The sequence below is a fragment of the Hypanus sabinus genome, chromosome 23, assembly GCF_030144855.1.
Source record: "Hypanus sabinus isolate sHypSab1 chromosome 23, sHypSab1.hap1, whole genome shotgun sequence".
Classification (NCBI taxonomy): domain Eukaryota; kingdom Metazoa; phylum Chordata; class Chondrichthyes; order Myliobatiformes; family Dasyatidae; genus Hypanus; species Hypanus sabinus.
Window position 1 is genome coordinate 44,974,248 of NC_082728.1, and position 23,988 is coordinate 44,998,235.

General features: G+C 39.8%; 1 protein-coding gene across 2 annotated transcripts in view; it reads left to right on the plus strand.

The window, feature by feature from the left end:
• The window catches only part of gas7b (growth arrest-specific 7b), a 501,012-nt gene that overhangs the window by 213,250 nt on the left and 263,774 nt on the right, over positions 1–23,988 (plus strand). The gene's annotated exons all lie outside the window — the stretch shown is intronic.

Consider the following 23,988-nt stretch of genomic DNA (forward strand, 5'->3'; position numbering starts at 1 on the left):
TAATTTAATCTAATCCAGCTGGTATCTGACCTCAATTTGCAGCTGAATGAGGCCTCCAATTGCAGATATCAAAACAGAATCCAAATACTTCCTTCATTTGATTATGATTTTGAACTTGGAACTTATGTTCAATGATGCACCAATATTACTTGGAATTTCACACCTATGGTCATAATCTGCAGCATTTGCTTAACTAGTATCTCTGTCCCTTTGTCCTTGGGTGGTACAAAATTCTATTGGTCCATACACTCGTGCCAATCAAGAGAACGCTTGTGGCAGTTTTTAATATGTTATAAAAACTTTTCATTGTTATCTGAAAAGTTTGGTTCTGTCTCAAATAGGTTTTAATTTAAATCCTGCTGTAGGGCCTGTGGGTCTGTAATTGCAAATTATGTTCTTCTGGGAAATATGACCCCAAGTTCACCAACTTAATGTTTTCTTCGGGCACTTTGTAAACCACAATCATGGGTGGATTTGTAGTTTATAACTGAGCTTCTGGCTGGGTTTCAGCAATGAGTTATCTACATCTACTTCAATCTAAAGGAAGTGTTTAGTCTGTAAATCATAAAAAGGTTTCACAGTCTGATACTTTGAAAGTTCCAATGTTGAGTCTGCCTGGCAAGGTATTGCATTATATTGTAAATCCATGTCAACTGCCCTCTTCTATCATTAGCACATAACTTCTGGAAACGTGAACACAAGAACATTTGGAGATCGGGTTGGATTGGACTTACTCCTGGTTTGTTGAAATTTGGCTTCTTCATGTTAAAGATATCAGCAAAATAAAATCATGAAGTTGGCCAAAATCCAAATTTGAGAGCATGGTGGGGTGGGGTTACATTCAGAAGTGAGTCCTAAATCTGAAGGACACCAGCACTTTTTAGTGGACTCTCACACCACCCCCCCCCCCACAAAGCAGACAAGCTTGCAGTTCATTGGCTCGCTGTCCGGGCCAGCGGTTCATTGGCTCGCTGTCCGGGCCAGTGGAGATCATCCTCCTCTTGGCAAATGGGCAATAGAGATACTTACTAGTTTGTCTGTCATATTTCTTACAAACAATGTTTCCTTCTGCTGCAATGCACACACGATATGCTGGAGGAACCCAGCAAGTCAGGCAGCATCTCTGGAGAGGAATGAACAGTCAACATTTTGGGCCAAGACCCTTCTCCATTCTGCTATCTCTCAATGTGAAGTCATCAAAGGGTTCTGGAAACATTACCTTAATCATCAGAATATTCTTCCTATGAGCCTCAGTAACCTATAGATTGAGTGAGAGGAAACTTTTTTAATGTAATGTTTGATTAAAAGGAGCCACCACGTGGTTGTGGTGATTGGCTGCATTCAGCGGTGTTGTCCCATTTCATTGCCTGAATCACCACCTACTTCTCCATTGAAATCATAGCTGGTGAACTATTTCTTTTTTCAGAAATTCAGGGCCTGGGTGACCTCTCTAAGTAATGGTGAGCTGCACACTGAGAGACATGGTGGAGATGTGTGATGAGCAAATTGAGAGCTAAAATGGTGTTGACCAATAAGAAGTCCAGGGATTAATCTACCTGAAGGATTTTCCATAGAATATCAGATATTTGGAATGATCGTGGAGAATCTGAGTCAGTAAGCTCTGGCATGTACTCCATAATGTCAATGCATGCAGAGCAGCCAGCATACCTGGGCAGGTGGTCAGGGACTGTGCTGACGAACTGGTGGAAGTTTTGATGTGTATGTACAAACTCTCACTATCCCAGACTATGATTCTGGCCTGTTTCAAAGCAGCAACCATCATTCTAATCAGAAGACATCAGTAGCAAAATGTTCTAATGATAACCGACCAGTGGCACTCACTCTCATAGTTGCCCACTGCTTGGAAAAGTTGCTCATGTCCCAAATCAAGGACATAATCCTTGCTACTTTAGATCAGTCACAAACAAGAGAAAATCTGCAGATGCTGGAAATCTGAGCCACACACACAAAATGCTGGAGGAACTCATCAGGCCAGGCAGCACCTAGGGAAAAAAAGTACAGGCGACATTTCAGGCCAAAACCTTTTGGCAGGATGAAGGGTTTCAGCCTGAAATGTCAACGGTACTCTTTTCCTGGATTCTGCCCGACCTGCTGAGTTTTGTGGTATTTTTGTGTGTATTACCTTAGACTACCACCAGTTTGCCTACAAGGCGAATAGATCAACTGAAGCTGCCATTTCTATCACTCTTCTTTCTCTCTTGGAGTACCTGGAGCACAGAGACACCCAAGGCGGGATGCTTTTCATTGATTACAACTCGGCCTTTAACAGCATACTACCGAATAAGCTCACTGTCAAGACCCAGAATCTAGGACTCAGCGTATCAACCTGAAATTAGATTTTGGACTTTCTCTCTAATTGTACCCAGATGGTGAAACTAGACAAGTGCACATCAACGCACCCCTCTTCCCCCCCCCACAACTCAGAAAACCAGTGCCTGCAAGGGTGTGTACTGAGCCCACTTCTCTATTCTCTCTTTATCTATGACTACATTCACTTGATCTAAACAATAATGAATCTGCATATAGAGAGGAGGCGCTAAAGCTGTCCAATTAGTGTAGGACCAAACCTATCAGTTATCATCAAGAAGACAAAAGCAATGGTAATTGACTACTGGAAGGCAAGGTGTCCCGAACAAGCCCCACTATTCATAAATGGTGAGGTATGGAAAGGGTTTCCCATTTCAAGTTTTTGGGGATATCATCACCGAGGAGCTCAATGGGTCTGTCAACACAACCCCAATAGTAGGGAAGGCACAGCAGTGACTATACTACTTGAGGTGCTTAAGGAGACTAATCTGCCCCAAAAATTGCTGGCCAAATTTATCGATGTGTGATAGAGAGCATAGTAACGTACGGAATGACAGTGCGGTATTCTAGCTGCAGCAGATCACAGAGTGCCCAACCGGTGATTAAGATGGCTCAGCACATCACTCGGACTCAACTTTGGGACCTGGAGACAATCTGCAACTCCCGATACTAACAGCGTGCTCGTCACATCATTAAAGACCCATCTTCTCCCAGACACCGTCTGTCCAATTTCTTGCGAACTGGCAAGAGATGCAGAAACACCTTGGCCAAGGCAGTAAGACTGAACAACAACTTCTTCCCGAGGGCTATTGTTCAGCTGAATAACGCTGCGCTCTGGCTTGCCAATGACCTTGTGTTGTGGTCTATCAAAATTATTTATTTACTGTATGTAAATAGGGAATTAAATTTTTAATTAAGCCATACTGCATTCATTGTAAATATCAGTTTTGCATGGACTGGAGTAGCATTGCAATCCCCTTGTCTTGAATAATGACAATAAAGTTCTATTCTATTGTAAATATGTTATTCATTTGAGAGGTTCCAGTAAGATCTTTGAAGACAGTCTAGGTAGTGACATTTTTTGTGCTGGGCATGTTTTATGCCTCACCTGCCTTTCTAGAGAGGCCAGCCATGGCTTTAGAACTCTTCAGTAACAACTGGTGTGGCTACTGAGTGGGTATCTCAGTAAGTAAATATTGGATGAAACCATTAGCTCTGTAGTCTGTGGAACTTTTTTGACAGGTCTCATTTCTCATATTTCCATCTTCCCATCTTGAGGGGCATCATTTGGCTCATCAATTCTATGGTCAAAATATCAGTGTCATGTCTTCAATTATTTTGCAGTACATATTCTCTTTCACATGCCCACAACTCCCCACTAATTTTCTGACCACCTACTTCATTTAGGCCAATCTACAGCAGCGAATTAAACTATCAGCATATTTTTGGGGTGTGGGAAGAAATCACAGTTGCCAAGGGAATTCCATACAGTAATGAGGAGAACGTGTATACTTCATAAACACAACACCCAGAGGTCGGGAGTGAACGTGGGTTGCCCAAGCCTGCAATAATTTCTGCAGTTTCTCAGTGAAATCTCCCAATGTCAGTAGAGTGTCTATTTTAATAGTAAGAAAGGGTACAAACTAGCACAGTGTGTTTCTATGGGAATTGGAGTTTCCTAATCCAACTTTTGTTTGTGTGGCAACTGAAAGTTAGTGAAATAATGTGGTGTACAGCTGGTAAATGAAGGAAGTTTGTGGCTGTCTAGATCGACCCAGAAACAGTCTGTTTTGGGTAAAGCCAAAATGTGTTCACTTTGCACATAAAATAAAATGCAAACTGCGCAATCCTGTTTGTACTTGTATGTGTTGTGTTTTATACCACAAATCATTGCCCTGTTTCTCATTCTGAGGTAATAGCACGGGTGCAGCCTCATTGTGTCACTGTGCCTGTGCCAGTCTAATCCTGTCCATATCCCTTTGAACCATGCTTTGTCCACTCACCGGCACAGAAGCTGGTGAATCTGGAAGTTATTGCCACAGAAGGCAGTGGAGGTCAAGTCACTGAGTGTACTTACAGCTGCATCACTGCCTGGTATGAGGGGAAGAGGCCACTGCGTAGGCTCGAAAAAAGCTGTGGAAAGTTGTGAACTCAGTCAGCTTCAGCATGGGCACTCGCCTCCAAAGCATCCAGGACATCTTCAAGGAGCGATGCCTCAAAAAGGCAGCATTCATCGTTAAAGAGCCCCATCACCGAGGACATGCCCCCTTCTCATTGCTACCTTCAGAAGCCTAAAGGCGCACACTGTGAATTACAGTTTTAAAAATATATAAATATATTTTCTGTAATTCATTTTCATTATTATGTACTATTGCCACATAATGACCAATTTCATGTCATTTGCCAGTGATATTAAATCTGGTTCTGAGAAGTGAATAGGAGTTGAAGGTTTGGGGAAGAAGGCAGGAGAATGGAATTGGAAAACAACATGAGCTATGAATGAATCATTGAATGACCTGACTCTATGCCTATGGTCTTGTGTAGGAAGCAGGTCAAAATCTTTGCCTGAACAGTGCAGTGGAGCGTAGAATTGCCTTGTCTCAAATGAGTGGGTCATTACTCTGATGATTGGACTCCTGGACCTTTGCAAGCAAAGACGTTATGCTACCTTCAAAAGACTGTGGAAAGACTATAGTCTTCAGCTCGTATGCAAATAGAAAATGAGCAAACTTATGTGGCAAAGAAAATGGGGAACTCTTACCCTAATGTGAATAGTTTCCCCAAAAATGAGATAGAGCAGGAAACCATAGAGCATCACAGTTGTGACCTTGGAACTTGCTCTGACTGTGGAAAACAAGTTTAGGTTAATGCTTCATCTGTTCCCTATCATTATAAATTGGTTGACAAATCTCAATGATCAACTTAACTTTGATGTCAACACCAATGATAAATTTCCTAAATTATAACAGTTTTCTTGTTTTGTTGGAATTCCATCTGTTGTATAACTCAATGTTCCTTATTATTTCATTTGCTCTGGGTGTTGGCTTGAATCCAGCCTCTGATGACAATGCTTTAAAAAAGCCTTTATTGTTTTGAATTGCTCTCTTTGTTAGGTACAGTCAGCTGTTAGTGGTACTGCTGGTACTTAGCTAAGATATGCCACCACCGTCTCTAAGCTAAGCACACATTCATTTCTGGCTGTTTGCCTTAAAAGATGCTGATGATTTTATTTTGTTTGGTCTTTTGTTTGGTTCCAAACACTCATCGGTGTGTGCTGCGTTGATTGTAATTCTCAGAGAAAGCTATCCTTTCTCCATTTCTTTCGGGGTAATTTTATTCCTTTGCAACAGTCAGCTGTGCAACAAAAGCAAACAGAGAAATTCTACTGGATTTCTTTGGAATCACATGAGAGTCTTGCAAAAATTATTACCTACTACACTATCTTCCCAACAATTGAAGGAAGGCGGAGGGAAAATAAGGGGAGATGTAATCACACCTCATCACTAAACACTTTAGTAATCACTTTTACTATATTCAAGGTTGTGAAAGCATTTTGGACTGGAGGGCTATTAAGGATTATGTAGCTCAAGCAGCAAAGTTGAGCCAATACACATTCAGATTACCCCTCTGAATGGCTTTTTGGGGGGGGGGGGGTAGGGGGAGTTTACATCTATTCCTATGCGTTACCTCATGACTTTGGTGATAAACTGTAAAATATGGCTTGTGAATTGGTACAGAATCCATAAAGAGGATTATGGAATGGATTATGTGTGCTAGTGAAATAGTATTGCAGTGCTTTTCTCAACGCAACCATTTCTGTGTTAAGATGGAGGTCAAAAGACACAGAGCCATTCAGCAAAAGGAGCAGTAAAAGGCTGAAGGATAAAGGGAAATAAAACTTCAAAAATGTAATTTCCTGTTTGTGTTTGATGATCCAATGCCATAGGAAGGGCAGAGCTAACAAATTGAACAAGATTTTATATTTCTCTACAGACAGCAGGAGTGAAATTTAGATAGGAAAGAATAAAGCCCCATGCACAATTCCAAATTTGGGGAATGGAGAAGTGTCTGAGGACTCTGGAGATACTTTAAGTATTTCTTCATCTTGTTGCTAATTGCACAATGAAGAAAATATACTTCATAGTACTGTAAGCCAGTTAATGGGGTTCATTTTAATCTCTAAAATAGGTATTTGAATGTGGAAATGGTCAAATGTTACTCCTGGTTAGTTACTCATTATTTATAATTTGTTTTCTGCATGGCTTGAAGCAGGCAGAGACATTTCTAATAAAGCAGATGGACAATTTGATTAAATATTGCTATGATGTTGAGGGCATTCATGTTATGAATGACATAATATTGTCATTATTGTCAATATTGAGGAAATGAGGCCATGTAGGCAGAATATCAATTCAATTGGCACAGCAATGCAAAGATTCCTATTTGCACATCATTTCTGAATTGGCTTCTTTTACTTTTAGTAAGGTGTAATGTCTTAAATGTTATTTCTGCAGCCAATGATCACTTATTTGAGTTTTCTGAGCAGGTGTGAAAGGATATATGGTCAGGCTTGATGGGTAATGATTTCTGCACTCGGATCTACATTTGCAGACTAGAGATGAAAATGCATTATGCTGTCAGGCAGGTTTCAGTTCATTCCCAAAGAACAGGTGATGCACTGGCACTGAATATTTGCGTGCCTTCCTCTTAGTGACTTAACTGAAAAAGTAGTCGTATGGTAGGGACACTCAAACCTCTGGAATGGCATGTGGGAAATCCATGATATTTTCTATACCTGGGACATCTACCTGCAGAAGAGGAAACTTCAGCTGAGGGTGGCTGAGCAGGTGGGTCCAGAGTTGAAGCTGCAATGTCCTGTTTGCCAGGATGGGTTTTCCTTTTTTTTTTGGTAAAAGTTTACCACAAAGGACAAGGTGGTGTACATGTTCAAAGATCTTTTAAGGTGACAGTGTTGGGTAGATAACATAGTTAAGGAGGCTTGGGGGAATTCCAGTCTTCATAGTCAAGACATTGAAGACACAAACAGGAAAGTTCTCCCCCATGTTTATAAAACATTGGTCAGACCTCAGCTGGAATACCTTGAGCAGCTCTGGTCACCACAATATAGGAATGATGTGATAGTGCTGGAGACAGTGTTGAGGATATTGCCTGGGCTGGAGCGTTCCATTTTTATGGGGAGACTGGAGGACTTGGGTCTGCTTTCCCTAGATCAGAGAAAGTTGAGAGGTCATGATTGAGCTATGTAAAATTGAGAGGTCTCCAGGAAACTATTTTCCCATATAAGGGGTTCGATAAAACTAGAGGGTATAGATTTGGAGATTTAGAAAAGGAGGAGATTTAGAGGGGATGTGAGGGGGACCATTTCACAGAGTGGTGGATCCCTGAAATACACTGTCTAAAAGAATGGTAGGAGCAGTCAGTAACAGCATTTAGGAAGTATCGAAATGAGCTTATGAATTGTTTTGGCTGAGAAGGCTGGGGCTGAGTGCCAGAGCTAGGATTAACACAAATGGGCTAGGTGCCTACTAGTCAAGGTTGATGTGTTGGGCCAAATGGCCTGTTTTCAAAATGCATGATACGAAAGTTGCAGGTGAGAGGGAATGTATATTACTGTCAGGGAGACATAATAAGAAGGAAATAGTTTTCTAGCCCAATATTTGGCTCTGGGGAAGAGGAATTTCTTTGGAAGAGTAGCCAGAGCCAACAGCAGGGCACCTTGGTGGTTCAGTTAGATAATTGGTGTTTGAGGAGCAGAAAATTTCCCTTGCAAAGGTGATTTTAGAAACATAGAAAACCTACAGCACAATATAGGCCCTTTGGCCAACAAAGTTGTGCCGAACATGTCCCAACCTTAGAAATTACTAGACTTCCCCATAGCCCTCTATTTTTCTAAGCTCCATGTACCTCTCTAAAAGCCTCTTAAAATACCCTATTGGACTGGTGGCATTATTGGTCAAGGAAGTATGTAATATTGGAAAAGCTTCATTAATTCATATGTTTTGGATTTGTAAGAATCATGAAAAATATTGGAAGGAAGTTTTTCAAACTTCTTCCTTACTTTTTAAAGTCAATTTTAAGCTTAACCCTCTGACAACTCTATTGTTGTAGGACAAGATATTAAGCTAAAGGCATCTGATTGACATATTTTGGCCTTTAGCTCTCTTCTAGCTAGGAGGGCACTTGTGTTTAAATGGAAAGATGTTTTTCCTCCTACTCATGCTCAGTGGTTATGCGACGTTATGTCATGTTTAGATTTAGAGAAGATTTGTAATTCAATTTCTGAATTTTGTCAAGACTTTCAAACATTGTGGGGAACTTTTCTGAATTATTTTCAAAACCTTCAATTTGTTGTTTAAACTCAGATGTTGGCTATTATTAATTTTTATTATATGAGAAGGTATTTTACCTTTTCTCCTTAATGAACAGCTTCGGTCTTGGTAGGGGTTAGATTTTTTTTTGTAATTAGTATATTTCAATATAACTATTGATTAACTTACATGAATATGGGGTAATGAGATTGTTATTATGAACAGATATAATGTAATTGGTAGTTTTTAAAAATCATTTTTGACCTTTTATATACACTTTCTTATACACTATTCTGTGTAGAAACTAATAAAAATACTGGAGAAGCAAGTATTACAACTGTGAGAGGAAGCTCTGTGTTTGATGGGTTGTGAAATGAAATTATATGGCTTGAAGCAGTCATATATTGTAGTGTTATAAATGTGTAGAAGCTTCTGAACAGTCCAGGATGAATTGAAGTGTAAACTTGCTGGCAAATTGCTGACAAGTGCAAAATCCATAGTGTGTATTGTGGACTATTTTACATATGATAATCAGGTTTATTGTCACTGACATAAATCATGAAATTTGTTTTGTGGCAGCAGTGCAGTGCAGATATAACAGATCATTATAAGTTACAATAATAAAGAAGTGCAAGAGGAGGATAGCGTGGTGCTGTTCATGAGTTCATGGACCATTCAGAAATCTGATCGTAGAAGGGCAAAAAAAAACTTCCTGTTGAGTGTTTGTCTTCAGGCTCTGGTACCTCCTCCCTCCTCCTTGATGGTGGTGATGTGAAGAGGGCATGTCCCAGATAGTGATGGTGGCTGTTGCCTTCTTGAGTTACCACCTTTTGAAGATGCCCTCAGTGTAAGGGCGGCTTGTGTCTGTGATGGATTGGCTGGGGCAACAACCTTCTGAAGCCTCCTGTGATCCTGTGTATTGGCTCCTTTATACCAGGTGGTGTTGCAGCCGGTCAGAATACTCTCCATTGTGCATCTGTAGAAATATTTAGGTCTTTGGTGTCATACCAGTTGACCTCAAACTCCTAATGATTTGAAGAATATAATAAATTCAAAGGTGATTTATAAGTATATTAAAGGGAATACTATTAGTAAGAAAGAAGAGGACCAATTGGACATCAAAAGGATAATGTGTGAGTTGAGGTGAAGACTACAGATTGAATTGTTAGTTGGCCCTTTGGAGCTACCTTACAAAAGTGTTGCCATTGTGTGGAAATATTGGATAAAATGAAAATAGAGAAATAAATATGAAATAGTTGAGCATTTTTGGAAAGTGGTAGATGAAACAAAGCAAATTGCACAGAATTTGATTATTATTCATTCTAGGCAAAATAGAGATGCTAAGGAATTGTCAGTATTGTAGCTTGTTGTTTTATAAAGGAAGGACGTATATACAAAATAATTGTGGGCCAAAAGGTTTAACTTGGGAAATAAGCCAATTGTTGGAATTCTTTCCAAGGAGCAATATAAAACAATTCGGTACAACAGATCAATCAAAAACAGTTAGCGTGGATTTGTTAGGGGAATGTTGAATAACAAACTTGATTGGGAAGGATTAATTGAAAGCATGATGTTTGAGTATTCATGGTAGGCTGTCAAAGAGCTAATGTGCATGTCTCAAAGGAGAGTGGAAGCACAGTTGGCTCAGTAATTGGAAGTAGAGGATAATAATTGATGTCTTTTGTGATTAGAAGCTTTGTCAGTGAGATTCCTCAAGGTTCTGTTTTCGGTCCCTTGATTTTTATTATGGTATGTCAAATGATGAAAGTTTGCAGATATTATACAAAGATTGGTGATGTGGTTAAGAGAAAGGAGGAAACGAATTTTTGAACTTGTCCAGAAATCTTTAAGCTAAACAACTAAATGAGGTGTTTTTAAACAAAAACATTAGATATGGTACCAATCAGATGGGATCATCAAGCCTGTCTGCACCAAGCTGCTGTGTTGAAGAACAAGAGAGTGCATATAGATGGTCCTCTTTGGCAGCAGACACTAGACAAGAATGAGATGTCTGGTCTTACAGTTGCTCACGTATAATTTTAGTGTAAATAACATTTCCTGCCTTGGCTTTTTTGACAGTGAAGGTGTTTGGACAAAACCCAAAATGCCTGGAAGAATTGTCTCTCGGATTGCATCACGTCCTATTCATTACCTTGACCCTTTTGATGTTTCTTCTAATGCTCTATGCCCTTCATGTCAGTGTGATTGCCAACCCTTAATCATCTCATTCAAAGTAGAAGACACCACATTTGTATAATGTTATGATTTTCCATATTTGTTACTTCAGTGTTTTGGAAATTGATCATTACTTCCTGGCTATTACAGCTTCAGTCAGATGGACTGTCAACCCTCTGGAGTTGCAAATGGTTTAGCAGATAGACAGTCCCAATCCCCACTTACTAACTAACAATGAAATGCGTCTCCATGAAGAATTGCAGCAGCTTCTTGTTATTTGAATCTTACCTAGGACAAAAATATCAATTTTTGATTAAATTCTGGGAAGGTAAATTACTGCTTTGAGGTTTTATAAAAGAATGACATTCTGACAGAACTTAGTTTTGGTTGGAAGCCAATCTTTTTTTTGTTCCTCAACTGTCAATTTCACATCTATAAATGAATAAGAAGTCCATATTGACATCATCTTGGGCATCTTTTTTGCACAAATGTTTAATTTTCGAAATGAAACTTCAATAAGATGCTAACAATATGCTTTCAGACATCAATAATATTTGATTAACAATGGTTACACCAAAGTAGACTCTGCCTTCGATCATTTCAAGCAACTTAAAATTGCCCTGCTATCTGCAAATCTTAGCAGCATCTGTTGTCCTAACTGTGAAACATCAATGTTGGGGATAATAACATGTACCTTTTAAATATAAAAAAAATGTGTAGGGTAATGATTTTATTTTAAGAGTATTTGAAGTAGCTGTTGTTGCTTTTCATTGAGGAGAGCAATGTTATATGCTCTTTTCGGGCTGGAACTATTTGCAAACATGAAATTAGCTCAACAGATGTACCTCAGTGTTACCGTCCAATCAAAATCAATATTTTGTATGTGGGTTCTAAAAACAAGCTATAAATGGATTGTTTCTCAAGAATATTCCCATTTTATGAAGTTATTTGACAGATGTTCTACATTTTTAAAGCTGGTGCTGTCATGAATCTCAAAGTGAATAAAGATGTTGATAAGCAATAATTGGCAAGAGATAAAATTCTTCAGTACTTCTGTAAATATTTAAAGCTCATGAATACTTTGGAGTGGTTGATGAAAGAGCCAACAATCAGAGGCTTTACTTTCTAAGGCTCTTTTCAGAGGTGCATGGACTCCAGACTCCGCGGCTCATAAAATAGACAATAGACAATAGGTGCAGAAGTAGACCATTCGGCCCTTCGAGCCTGCACCGCCATTCTGAAATCATGGCTGATCATCTACTATCACTACCCAGTTCCTGCCTTGTCCCCATATCCCTTGATTCCCCTTTCCATAAGATACCGTCGGCCTGAGTTACCATCTGCCCAACTTTCAAGGTACGAAGGAAAGTAGGACAATGTTACTCGCGAGCACAAGTTGATTTAGGGCAAATTACATTGGAAGTGAACCTTCTATTAATCTCAGATTCTGGACTGAATGCATCATTCCTCTGTCTAAGTTATTTGGAGTACTTAAGTTCACATATTTTGGCCTATTGTTTACTTAGGGTAGTGCTATGTAACATTGGAAACAAGCCTTTCAGCCCAACTTCTCCATGCTGACTAAGTAGCCAAATTGAGGTAGTTCCATTTTTTGGCATTGGCTTTTTTTGCTCTAAGTTTTTCCCATCCATGAACCTGTCCAAACAAATTTTTTAAACATCATTATAGTACCCATTGCTTACACTTCCTCTGGCATCTCTTTCCATATACACTTACATTATGGAAAAACCTCCCCCTAGGGTCCCTTTTTAATTTTCCCCCTCTCTCTAACCCTGACCCAAACCTGACCTTAGACTTTTTTGGCTCCAAACTATGACTTGAAGCAAATACAAAGTGCTATTGCTTATAATGGTACGTATCAAAGTAATTGTGGTTTTATAGCTGACTGGTGCCACCAATTTTGACCTTTTCATTTAATTGATGCCAAACAACAAGGCAAGTGGTTATTTCCTTCGTTATTTTGTGAGAATTGTTTCATTAAAAGTTTTGAAATGCATCGGGTGACCTCTGTTAAATATTTTAGTGTCTGTGGTGTCCTTTGGTAGGTTCTGCAAATGCTATTACTCAGATTAGACATGGCTAACAACAGAACATTCTTTGTTTGAGGTAACTATTCTCAAAATGAACAACAGTGTCTGATACAAGATCACATCGCATGGTATATTCTGTTCCTACCAGTGCACTCTCAGTTGTGAAACAAGTTTTCCTATTGGGAAAAACCTTTCTACTTTGTTGATGATGGATCACTTGGTCACTTTTTGTTTCTTTCCTTCAGCTAAGTATATTCTACCCTGTCTGTAAGCTACTTGTTCTTTGCCAGCTGTTCTAAGCTGTAGATGCAAAGATAATGATGGGAAATTCCTGTGGAATAATTTCCTGCCATAGATCAGAAAGACTTCAGAGTACTGCCCCTTTGGAACTTTTTGTAAAGTAATTATGGATATCACTGGATGCTACAGTGTTTTGGATAATACCCTTTCACATTCAGCAAATGGGTTTGAATGAAGTCAAAGTTATGAAACAGCCTAACATTTGGTGCACCTGATGACATTCTAAAGTTGAATGTGAAAAAGCATTCACTTAACATGGCTAGTCTAAACATGGGTCACACTGTTATCCCAGCTAGGAGATAGAAGTTAATGATTTATCAGCACACTTCTTCAGTGTGAAAGCCTTTGTGGGTAGTTTTAATTTTGGGTACTGGACAACTAAATTAGCCGCCCTTTCTATATCAGTCATTTAACCTTTAGCTGAGTTACAAACACTCATGAGGCTACTCATGGGGGGAATTCCGCTTGTTGTACACTTCAAGCCATGCCAATGAAAATGGGTAATCTAGGCAATTATGTCTGCTGTTCTTGTGAATAGTGCATACATAAAATGGCAAATATCCTACAATAGAAACATGACTCAATTTCTAGAGTTTTGGGAGCACTTGAACATGTGAAAAATACTAATGAACTTCAAATATTTAAAGTTATAGTTCCTATTGATGTGTATCAGTTGTAATTATTTCTCTATACATTTTTTGTAATGGTAAGGAAATCCAGGATCTATATAAATATAATTGCCAAGAAAGCACAAAAGCACCTCTACTTTCTCAGGAATCTGCAGAGATTTGAAATGTCATCAAAATCCTTGGCAAGCATCTATTGATGTGGTGGAAAGTGTGCTTACTGGCTACATTATGACCAATGCCTTTGAGCAGAAAATCCTACAAAAGATGGTGGATTTGGCCCAGTACATCACAGGTTATACCCTCTCAAACATTGAGCACGTCTACATGAAACCTTGCCGTGGAAAAGCAGCATCCATTATGAAAAAAAAACTCACCACCCATGCTCTTTTCTTACTACTGACATCAGGCAGAAGGTACAAGTGCCTCAGATCTCACACCACCAGGTTCAGGGTCTTGAACAAAAGGGGAGAACCACACTCATTCTACTTCTGGTGTTCCCACAATCGATGGTCTCACTTTAAGGACTCCATCTTGTTATTTCATGTTTGTTATTTATCGTGATTTATTTGTATTTGTGCAGTTTGTCCATGATTCTGTTTACAGTTAATGTTCTATAGATGTGCTATGTACACCTACAGAAAAAGAATCTCAGGGTTGTATGTGGTGACACGTATGTACTCTGACAATCAATTTTACTTTGAATTTTGAACCTTGTTAAAAATAGACCAATCATTTGAAGTATTCTTGCTTCCCTAAAGCATATTATCACAGTGTTGAATAAAATTTAAAATAAACCACTTTTGACAGGTCTCTTAAGTGTACAGTAATTGTTTCCCCTGAGGTACCACTTGTTACCTCCATCATCTTAACTTCAGCATGAAATATTCATGTGAAATAGTTAAAAGTGCAATCAATAATTTTAACCCTGTTTTACAAGCTACAGATAGACACAAATGCTAGCTGTTGCTCCCTGTACAATAACTTGCCTCCAGCGATTTGCGTGCAAAAATCTTTGCTGGTTCTCCCTTGCAGTTCCAATTTTGAAGCATTGTACACTATGAGATGAGCAATTGGAACTGAAACTTCGTCTGTTCCTTTGCACGCACGTCAGCAATCCCTTGACATCATTATGAAGAGAAGCAGTGGTACAGCTGGAGGAGCCGCTGCCTCACGATTACAATGAACTGGTTTCAACCCTGACTTCCAGTCTGTTGTTCTGTGGAGTTCAAGTTCTTTCTATCTACCTTGATTTCTTCCAAGTGGTCTGTCCCCTTCTATATCCCGAAGACACGAGGTTGAAAGGTTAATTGGTCAGTGTAAATTGCTGTTAATGCACATGTAAGTGACAGAATCATGAGGGGACGGTGTGTTCGTTGGGAATGTATTCTGTTCTCTGTTCTGATACTCTGTTCTCAAGTATCTGACATTTCTGTCCTGGGAGAAAAAGACTAACTACCTCATCTATTCCTGTCATATTTATTTAAAGTTTGCATCAGGTCAGCCTTCATCTATCAGTCTCCAAAACCCCAGGGGAAAAACAATGAGAGTTTGACCAACCTCTCATTCTAGCTAGTACACTTCCGTTCAGGCAACAACCTGGGAGCATCTGCCCTCATTCAAAAGCCTTTACATCCTTAGCATCTTGCAGCAACCAGAGTTGCATATGATACTCCCAATGTGACCTAGCCAAACTTTTAAATAACTGCAACTTGACTTTCCAACCTTTATACTCCATGTCCTGACCAATGTAGACAAACATATCTAGGGTACCTTACCACCCTGTACAGTCACAGATCCCCTGCAGAAAATTATATCCATTCATCCTATAACCAAGCCAATTTTGGACCCCATTTAACAATTTACCATGTCTCCCATGTGACTTAATCTTCTGGGCCAAGTCTATAATAAGGTGCTTTTCAAAATGCTTATAGAGAAGATCCATCGCCCTACCCTCATTAATCATCTTTGTTCATTCCTCAAAAGCTCAATCATGATTTTTGAGATAGGACCTCCCAAACACAAAGCCATGCTGTCTAAATCCATGTTTTTTTTCAAATGAGAGTAAAGCCTGTTTCAAGGAACCTTCACAAAATATCTCTACTAATGTTTTAAGTTTCTCTGGCCTGTTGGTTTGTACTCTTTGTAAACAAAAGAACAACATTGGCTTCAGTAAGAGGACTAAACTTTCCAACTCCTTCTGACGATTACATTTTTGTAACCCACTCTGGCATCCTTCACCTTGTGTTGGATTCATTCCTTTGGATTCCCAGTTGCAGCCTCCTGTGACCTGGTGCTTCTAGTCAATGGCATTTAATGATTTTGGATAATTAAAATGGACTAAAATTCACTCAGGTCATCAAGGGTTCCTGTCTGTAAACCAATATAATAGGGTTTAAATCAACATTTTAACAAGAAAACCTGCTTCAGAATAGTTTCTGGCCTTTTACAAGTTGCACTCTTGTAAAAGTCTTGTCTCCATGTTTTTCATTTTGTTCTATTGGACACTCGCCCTTTGTGGGACATGCAGTGTGACTTGGGGTTCATGATGGCAGCATAACAGGATGCATAACTTTTGATCTGAGTCTTGGGTTGTGAACATTATTAATGTAAACTAAGTGTTGGAGGGGGCAGCAGTGGAGGTGGAATTGGGAGCACATTGGGAGAGTGTGATGCTGCAGAAAATGAAAATGGATGTTGTTTTCTGCAGAGAAGCAGGTTAAAATCTTCTGGCTAAAAAGACCTATAGCTGGCTTGGTTCCAAAATGGTATCTTCCTTCCTCCATGACCACAGCTAACCTTGAAATTTAAAAAAAGCCAGAAATCTAAAACAAAAACACTATTATAAACTTTCAGCAGATCCGGCAGCTGTGGAAAGAGAAACAGTCTATGTTTCAGATAAGAGTTCTGATGAAGGGTTTCCACCTGAAAATTTGGTAGTTTCTCTTGTAGATGTGGTTGACCCCTTTTCATGACTTTTTATATCTTTGCAAACTGGCAAAGCTAGAGCCAAGAGAGAATTTTCATCATCTCTTTCCAGTTTGTATCAAAAAAAGACTAGATTTTAAATCAGAATCTTTGTGCCCTCCAGTCTGACAACCTAACTTCACCCAAAGATAATTACGCTAATTGAAGATATTTAATCAGCAATATGGCACTAGCATTTACTAGGATGTGGTCTTGAATGCAGGTGCCTGTCAGTTGGGAATAGCGGAAGATGAAGATTCTATTTAAATTTAACAGGATGATTTGATTTTTAATTCCGTTTTTTAACCTGGCAGTCAGCCAGACTGATGGTGAGACTTGCTGTTACAAGGCCATGACCAGAAATTTGAGAAGACAATGAGGGAGAGTAGGCAGATTGGCTGTAGACGTTGGGAATGCTTAATCTCAAGGCAGGCACCTCATGACCGAATGGCAGAGCAGACTCAGCTGGCTGAATGGTCTAATTCTGCTTCTACATATTGGAGAGTTGGGGGGGTGGGGGGGAAGGTCCTGTGTTCGTAGTCAACATTGCCTCCTGTCCTTTAAGTAGGGTTAGGAAGCCATACCCCAGTTTCATCACTGGGATAATAATTTGAGAAGCTAGTAATAGATTTGTAGGGCTACATCTATAAAGAGAGATTGGATTGAATGAGACTATTTTTTTCCCCTGGAGGGTAGGATTGGTGAACTTCTAGAGATTTTTTATAAAACCGTTTGTGGCATCGATGAGGAGAATGATCAGTCTTTTTCCCAAGAAAAGGGAGTTAAAACTGGAGGACATAGAGTTATGCTGAGAAGGAAGGATTGAAAAGAATCTTAGTGACCACTTTTTCATACAGATGGTAATGGGTATGTGGAACAAGCTACCAGAGGGGTACATTTACAATGCTCAAGAGACATTTACCCTCAACATTGTAGTCTGTCTTCTGAGGATTGTGTAGGAGATGGTTAATGCATCCCCTAAGCCTTCACTGGCTGTCCTGCCCTGTCTTTGCTGCAGCCTCAGCAGGAGTTATTCTTTGATTTCTTTTCAAGGTTTCTAAGTAGGTATGAAAATGGTCAAAAGGTTACGCCACTGTTGTCTTTATCAACTTCACACCAAGTAGTCCCCAAATGTACATGGCAATGTATGGCTGTAATTGTTTAAACTATTGGCATGTGGCCAAGTGGTTAAGGCGTTTGTCTAGTTATCTAAAGGTCGCTAGTTCGAGTCTTGGCTGAGGCAGTGTGTGTGTCCTTGAGCAAGGCACTTAACCACAAATTGCTCTGCGACAACACTGGTGCCAAGCTGTACGGGTCCTAATGCCCTTCCCTTGGACAACATTGGTAGCGTGGAGAGGGGACACTTGCAGCTTGGGCAACTGCCGGTCTTCCTTTTAAAGAAAATCCTTGCCCAGGCTTGCACCCTGGAAACTTTCCAAGGTGCAAATCCATGGTCTATCAAGACTAACGGAGGCCTACACAATTGTTTAAACTGCACGAATAATATCCATAACTTGTATTCTGTAAATTAATGAGCAATTAGACATACAGAAGGAAAACAAGACCAATCTTCGTGCACCACAGGATTGCTTTGTATTGGAGAGCAGTAGCCCTGTAGTACTATGCCATTTTAAAACTTTATTAATTTTTGTGGCCCTTTGTTTTCTTAGGTAGTGGAGCTCTGTAGCATCTGTGAGGTGCTCCAATAATGGGAGTGTGTGTGTGAAGGGGGAACTAAGTCAGGAATTCTGAAAAGAGCAAGACTGGTACTGGCAATGAGGCAGACAAAAAGAACATTTTACAATTATTGGTTCATAGTGCTGCAATTGTTCTTGAAGTTTTAAACTGTGCAACTCATTTTAATTGGGGCATAATAGTCAAATTTGTGCAACTGAGATTAATCACATTGATTTGTGGTTTTATTTAGCACCCTATGATTGAAAACTGGTTAAGCCTTGAATACGTCGCACTTGTGACTTTTGGTTACATCTTGGCAATTCATGAAATTCAAATGGGGACATCTGGCAGATAGTCATCCTTGCGACCCTGTTTTCAATTGCTGTTGGGTATCTTGGACTACAGTATTCTGGAAAACCTTTTCAGTGGGAATTGTCATTAAAATATTATCCTAATTCCACAAAATTGGCCTGGAAAGTCAAGGGAGTGTGAGGGAACTTTACAAACACATTAGGACTCACTACCTCCACCCTCACATCACTGCAAGAGAAACTTTATCCCAATGCTAGAATTTCCAATCCCCAATTTCTCCCTCCTTTGTGAATGACGGTAATCTTCAAGTTTCCACCCGGCCGCAAAATTTTGGGCAGTCTATGCACAGCCCACTAGGAAGCTGCACTCACATTACTCTTGTCCGCAATCTTATGGCTGACTTCCAGAATACAAATGTGTGACAAGTATGTCAAACTGTGTATTTCCTTACATAAAAACATTCACTGCTGTGGCCAAGGCAATTTTAATAGAATAAAATATTTGAGACATGGAAACAATCCTTTCCAGCCAGTAAGTATCTGTTTACACTAATCTTGATCTTTTTATTCTTCCTTCACTCCTGTCAACTTCACTCAGATTCTACCACACACCAACGTACCAGGGGCAGTTTAAGGGTGACCAATTAACTTTCTGGCACTTTTGCACAGACAAAACTAGAACTGAACCCAAGTTGCTTTAGCAGTGCACTGGCAGCTCACATACCAAAACAATAGGTGCCCTGATACACTCATTCCATTCCAGAACGCCTTGGGACAGGCTTAAATGTCCAAACAACACACCTTCAGTTAAGTTGATGAAATTCATCTCTGCATTACTGCTTAGAGACTTCAGCCATGAGGCTCTGATGGGATTGGATGCTAAATAACGTTTAAAGGCTCAGACTTCAATTATCTACTTCAAACTACGTTTATTGAGGCAGCATAGAGCAAGCTCAAACACTTAACCAGATGTGCATGGGTTCCTCATACTCTCGCTCTTCCTGATCCACCACGCCATTCATGAACCAGCCCATCGGTGAGACCCCGCTATACTAGTGCCATCTAGTGTTGTACATTCTCCTTTCCCCGGTAGACCGTAATGAGCATGCAAGACCTCAGGTCTTCCCGGGAAGAAAGGTTCGCCAGACAGTCCTGCCGGGAGCCCTGGCCTCATCTCGACAGGCGCCGAACAGGAGAGTGCTGCCTGTCACGAGAGTCCTGTTATTGCAGGAATCCGAGCTTTCTGCAGTGGTTGTAAAAAGGGAAGCGGAGGACCAATAACTTTGCGAAGTTTGGCAAACTGGCCAATCTGCTGGCTCACCATTGAACCCTGGTGGATTTGAAGGACAAGTTGGACTCTCTGAAGAGTAAAGATAAGACACCATCTCGTGTCCATAACAAAGGGGTTAGGGTTCTCAGACAAGAAGTAGGGTTTACTGGGTCTTCACCAATGGGCTTGGATCATGGACTGGGCAGAGTGAGAGGTGAGCTGCAGTGTAAGGGACCCATGACCTTGCCTAACTCCTTGGTTAGGTATTTTAATACTTTATGCTGTTTCAATAAACATAGTTCTAAGTAGATATTTGGGGTCTGTGACTTTCTGACTCACCGAGCTGGACAATCGAATCACTTTGCGTAACAACGTTGTGGGTATATTGTCCCTCTCTGCAAGTGGCACTGTAATAGATAAAATAACAGGTGGTTGATTTTAGACAGACTATTGTGAACATTTATTATTCATGTTCCTGCTCTGTGTACCTGTGAGTCACCTTACAGGGAAATTCCACCAAGTCGTTGACCTGCATTTTCTGTTGAGATGAATGCTGGGCAGTGAAGCAAATCAATTCAAATGTCAGTTAGCACACTGTAGATAGAGGTTACAATGAGTTCACTGAAAATAACAACTGTGGCATTGTTAGCTGCTAAAGAATTCCTGTCTGTATATCACCAATGTTGGCTTTCATTTTCACTCAGCTGTTCTGATTGTCCATTTGTAACTTTTCAAATATCAGTTTCAATCTGCAGCTTTTGCTGTACGTTTTTAATCTTGCTCATGCATTACTAATCTGATTTTAAAACGTTTTAAAAGGCTTGATTTTGCAGGCAAGTGGTGTTTCAAAGTGGCCTGCTAAGTTAACTTCTAGACTTTTGATTTCCCTGGTTTTCCAACATTTGTAGATTCTCTTGTGTTCATGTATTTGATTGAATGCATTCATTTTGAGGGAGATTTCACATTTACTGCAGCATTGTTTCCCAGATCAGCCATTCCTACATTTATAAGTGGGCTGTGTTTTTCAGAAAACATTCTAAATGCATTTTGTAAATTGAAAAGACTGGGTGAAATGCATTAAGCATTTTGGTATGAGGTCTGCCTACACACAGTGCTATTTTTATAGTGAAAAATAGATTTGTAAATTGAAGAAATATACTCCCAAAGCACATTATAGCAAAAACTGATAGTCAGTTAGGTTTAATATCACTGGCATATATTGTGAAAATTGTTGTTATGCAGCAAGAGTACATTGCAATACATAATAAAAAAACTTACAGTAAGAAGTGTGCATGTATATATGTATGTAACTCTGTGTATATGTGTGTTATGTAAACATTTAATTAAATAGTGCAAAAAGAGTGGGAGAAAGTAGTGAGGGAGTGTCATGGGTTTAGTTTCTAACCAGAGATCTGATGGGCAGAGGGGAAGAAGCTGTTCCTGAATTGTTAAGTGTAAGCCTTCATGCCCCTGATGGTAGCAGTGAGAGAGTTTATGCCCCAGGTGGCTGAGGTCCTTCTGATGGGTGCTGTATTTTTGATGTCCTGGATGCTGGAGAGGCTGGTGCCCATGATGGGGCTAACTGAGTTTCCAACTTTCTGCAGCGTACTTTGATCCTGTGCAGCGGTCTCTATATACCAGACAGTGATGCAGCCCTTTAAAATGCTCTCCACGTGCATCTGTAGAAATTTGTGAGTGTCTTTGAGGACATACAAAATTTCCTGAAACTGCTAATGAAATACAGCTGCTGTCGTTCCTTCTTTAAAACAGCGTTGATATGTTGGGCCTTGGCGATGTTGATGCCCAGGAAATTGAAATTGCTCATCCTTTCAAATTCTGATCCCTCTATGAGGACTGGTGTTTGTTCCCACGTCTTCCCCTTTCTGAAGTCCATAATCAGTTTTTTGGTCTTACTGACATTGAGTGCAAGGTTGTTGCAGTTATACTAAATCGGCTGATCTATCTCGCTCCTGTATGACTTCTTGTCACAAACTAAAATTCTGCAAACAATAGTTGTGTCAGAATCAGAATCAGGTTTAATATCACCAGAATATGTTGCAAAATTTGTTTAATTTATGACAGCAGTACAATGCATACATAATAACAGGACAGAACTACAGTAGTTATATGTAATTAAATAGTTAATTAAACAAGTAGTACAAAAATAGAAATTGAAAAATTCAATGTCCATTCAGAAATCGGATAGCAGAGAGGAAGAAGCTGTTTCTGAATCATTGCATATTTACCTTAGGCTTCTGTACCTCCTTCCTGATGGTAGCAATGAGAACAAGGCATGAACTTGATGATGGGGGGTCCTTAGTGATGGATGCCACCTTTTTGAGGTATCGCTCCTTGAAGATGACCTGGATACTATAAAGGCTAGGTCCATGATGGAGCTGACTAAGTTTACAGCTCTCTGTAGCTTAATTCAATCTTGTACAGTGCCCCCACCCCAGTTCCAGATGTTGACATAGCCAGTTAGAATGCACTCCACGGTACATTTGTAGAAACTTGCAAGTGCTTTAGGTGACATACCAGATCTCCTCAAACTCCAAATGAAATATAGCTGCTTGTGCCTTTGTAACTGTATCGACATGTTGGGTCCAGGTCTGCAACTTTATAGATGGCATTTGAGCTGTGCCTAGCATGACAGACATGAGTTTAGAGAGAGTAGAGCACTGGGCTAAGCACACATTCTTGAGGTATTGATTATCAGTGAGATAAAGACATTATTTGTGATTCACACAGATTGTGGTCGTCTGGTGAGAAAGTGGAGGATCCAGTTGCAGAAGAAGTTAGAGAGGTTCAGGTTTTGGAGCTTTTCGATCAGAACTGTAGGAATGATTATTTTTAGCACTGGACTATAGTCAATAAACAGCATTCTGATATAGGTATTTTATTTGTATTGTCCTTGAGAAGAGCCAGTGTAGACATGCTGTGGTGATAGGCATATTGCAGTGGGTCCAAAGTCTTCCTGAGACAGATGTTGATTCTAGCCATGACCAAACTCTCAAAGCATTTCATCACTGTAGATGTGGGTGTTAAATTTTCACAACATATGCCGGTGATACTAAACCTGATTATGATTATTTTGCCTCCTTAGATATTCTGAAGACAATGGGGGAAGAAAGAAGTTTTGCTGTGTTTGAGTTCCAAGGTTCAATTGTTGTCGACACTTGTTAAAAGTGGTGTGGTGGGGAGAATCTCAGTTTATGACTGGGACCAGAGCCAAGAGTGGGGAAACCTATTTCCAGAGCAGAACTGGATAAAAGATTATCCTGTCTTTCTTGAGAATTCTTATCATACTAAGATTTTTCTGATAGCACTGGATAACAAATTTTTTCAAAAGTGTTGCTTCCTCAGAATTTTTTTGTTTATGGTAGACTGCTAAAAGCTGAACACAAATATAATTTCAGACTACCAGTATCACGTAGGAATTTGGAGAAACAAGGTATTAACTTTTATTGAATATAATGTATTTAATTGCATAACGACGCTGATGCTTTCTAATAGTTCAACTGAGTTAAAAAAAAGTTTTGTTAATGATATGCGTTTGTACTCAGTGTCTGAGGCTTCTTGTCCAACAATAATCAGCCAGCATTGATGGATTCCAGTTACTGTTTCTCCATGACTGCAATGTCCTGGTGAAACCTTAAACCATGCTCGTCACTGACAGTGCCAAGGTTTGCAGGGAAGAAGTTTAAATGCGAATGCAAAAAAATGATTCTGTAGTCACAAACAAGAGAAAATCTGCAGATGCTGGAATCCAAGCAGCACACACAAAATGCTGGAAGAACTCAGCAGGTTAGGCAGCGTCAATGGAAAAGAGCACAGTCAATGTTTTGGTCTGTGACCCTTCTTACACTTCATGGTTTTGTATGCTTGAAGCATGTTGTCAACCAGCTGCACATGGCTTGATGCTCTGTAGTTGCAAAGTAAGTTTTCAACAACATC